This window comes from Thalia democratica, chromosome 7 (assembly GCF_965202585.1).
Source record: "Thalia democratica chromosome 7, ktThaDemo2.hap1.1, whole genome shotgun sequence".
NCBI classification, from domain to species: domain Eukaryota; kingdom Metazoa; phylum Chordata; class Thaliacea; order Salpida; family Salpidae; genus Thalia; species Thalia democratica.
The window spans coordinates 7,050,085-7,053,216 of record NC_139171.1 but is presented as its reverse complement, the minus strand read 5'-3'; positions in this window follow the sequence as shown (position 1 = coordinate 7,053,216).

Below are 3,132 nucleotides of genomic sequence, written 5' to 3'. Positions count from 1 at the left end.
TTAAAAGTTACTTTTAAATTTAATAAAACTAATTTCAAACTAACCTTTTATATACCTATATTTTAAATAAGAAAGTGCAAAGGTTTATGATTGTAAGAGCAATCTATAACAGCAATAAAAAACTATTTTAATAAAAAAATATATTCTTTTTGTTATTTTTAAATGTAAGTGTTTTTAACCTTTTGCAGCCTAATATTTTCAAAACCTCTATTTTTTGGAACTATTCAAATTTTTATAAAAAATACATTTGTGTATTAAAACGATATTTTTGTTACTTTTGCATTTTTTTCCTAAAATCTGTAAAAATCAGTTTTAGTAAATTGTCTTGAATTATAAAAAAGAAATATCTCTCAAAAGTTGGATGCCTAACTTATAAAAAATAAGAACAAACACTTAAGTGATTCTATTTACTTGTTGTTTTAGATCTCGTTTCCATATGAATTCTTTCGTATTCTCTAACTATGAATATTACCAAATCTCAAGTGTTTTTAATTTGGTAAAAAAAAACTTGTAGCTAATATAAAACTGTTTAAAATAAGTTCAGCAAAATTATTCTAAACTAGATGTTAAAAGCTAAGTTTTGTGTTCTGATTAGCAGACGATCTATATAAACTTTAAATTTAATGGTAAAAAAATTAAAAAAAACAACTTAAATTTTAAAAACTTTAAACTTTATTCAAATATACAGTGTGACTTATAGCAGAGTTATAATTTATATAAAAATCTCAGACCGTTTTTTCCTTTTTGATTTTAAATGAGACTTAATTGAATTAGTTTCAATGTTTTGTTTTTTATATCTAACTTTTTTATAAAAATAATTGTTATTGAAGTTTTTTTTTTGGATTATAAAAACTTATGGTGAATTAGGGCAAGTTTTATTTTGATTCAAACAGTTGCATCCCTCTATGCTTTTATATATTTTTGTAAGTTAATAACTTGATAAGATCCTATAAAAAAATTGGATTTGTCTATAAATTTATATTAATATATTTTTTTCTTTCGTTAAATAAGAGTAAAAAAATCAATTTCAGTTTGGTGATTAATCCAACTTTTTTAGCAAGGATGTCACAGATCAAGCTGAGAAAAGTTTCCTGACTATTTACTGACAATTTCCTGACTAGACTATTCTACAAAACCACAAGTAAGTAATTTTGTCTTGACTCTATACATTTTCTTTAAACTTAGGATTGCCGAATGATTTTGGTAAATTTTATTTAGGTTTTCAAAATTTCCACCAAATAATAGAAGTACACATTTTTGGGACTTTTTCTAATTTAAAGTTAATTTAAGGTAAGAAACTTCATTAAATAGTATAAAAATATTGAAAAGAAAAAGATTAAAATTTGATGATGATAAAAAAACTTTAATCACATGGTAGATTTTTTTAATCAAATAGAAATGTTATAACTTAAGATGATAAAATTGTTAAAAATTTCAGTTTTTTTCTAGTGTATTTTGTTCAAAACTTCAGGTTTTTTGACCTTAATTGTCAAATTCAAGGTTTTCTAGGTTTTAAGGTTTTAATTGGCAACACTCTAAACTACTTTCTCAAATCATTTATTACAAAAATTATCAACTAAAAAAATTATGTTAAACATTATACTTTAACAAACTTTACCAACTTCATTAAATCTTTGATATATTGAAACATATTCTGTAATAAAAAAACTATCTTACATTATTAAAATTTTTTCTTTGAAACTTGAGGATAAATAAATGCATTTTCACTTAAATTTACTTTCAAACTTAATATTAATAAAGAAAAAAACAGTTTCCATCTTATAATAAAATAATTCCTCCTTTTGTTTATTATAAAACCTCTAAAGTACAAAAATTATTAATATGTGTGCTCTTACTTACTTTTCAAATTAAAATAATTTTTTCAAAATTATTAACAGATAAAGTATGCACTTATACCTTTCACATAAAACACTAAACTAAGTTCTTAATTATAATGAACTTTATAATTTACTCAAACAAAAAAAAACAGTTAGTTTCTACAATTCGGAAAGATAAAACTTTGTGCATGTATAACAATGTCACAGTTTAAGTGTGCTTGCCATAGATCATCAGTACTAAAAAGCATACAAATTCTGCTCGTTCAAGTAGGGTAATTGTTCAATATGTTATTAGAAAAATTTTGCAGATTTTCAAAGTTATTATTTTTTATCAGTTGAAGCAATTGGAAATTAAGTAATTTTTTAAACTTCTTAGCAAAGTTTTTCAATTGTAGTCTGACTTAAAAGAATTTATTAATATAACTTAATTAACATTTAAAGGCTTTGGAAAAAGAAAAACTTTGTAAATGAGAACTGATGAAATCTGTTTTAAATTTTGTCAATATTCCTGACTTTAAACAAACATTTTCCACTGACCTTTGTAATTTTTCTTAAGTTTTTCCATACTATTCTGACCTTTTAGCAACCCTATATAATTTATTATATATCGCAATTTAACTATGGCAGTCTTGCAACAGATCATCAATACTGAAAAACTTACAAAAACTGCTTATTAATATAGGGTTCCTGATCAATATATTAAAAGAAATCTTTGCTGTTTTATAAAGCATATTGTACTAATTTTTACAAGATAAAGACATTAAAATGAAGTAGTTTCGTAACTTTTTAGTAAAATTTTGCAATTTAGTCTCACTTTAGAGGATTTTTAATTAATATTTTACCACTTGAAGGCAATATAAAATAAGGAATTTTGTAAATTAAAATACACAAATATGAAACTTGTTCAATTAATGTCAAATTTAATGTCTTTTTCTGATTTTTCATGATTTCCTTACCTTGTTGCAACCCTGTTAGAGTTAAAATAGTTTTTATGCAATTAAATTACTAACCTGCATAAGTTTTGCCTTAGTGGACTGAATTTAAAATGTCGTTAAAGATTATAATACTTTGTTTTCTTACAAATAGGTTAAAAAAAAGTTTAGTATCAAAATATTTTAAATTGTCATAACAAGTTTTCTATTTAACTTTCATTAAAACCCTGTAACAATAAATATAAAGAGATCCTTTCTGCGTGATATTTTTGTAAAGTTTTTTTATCAATAAACTGTTAAAGATAGATGCTATATACAGGGTTGCCACTGACTTTTGGCAAATTTTTTCCAGGTTTTCAAAA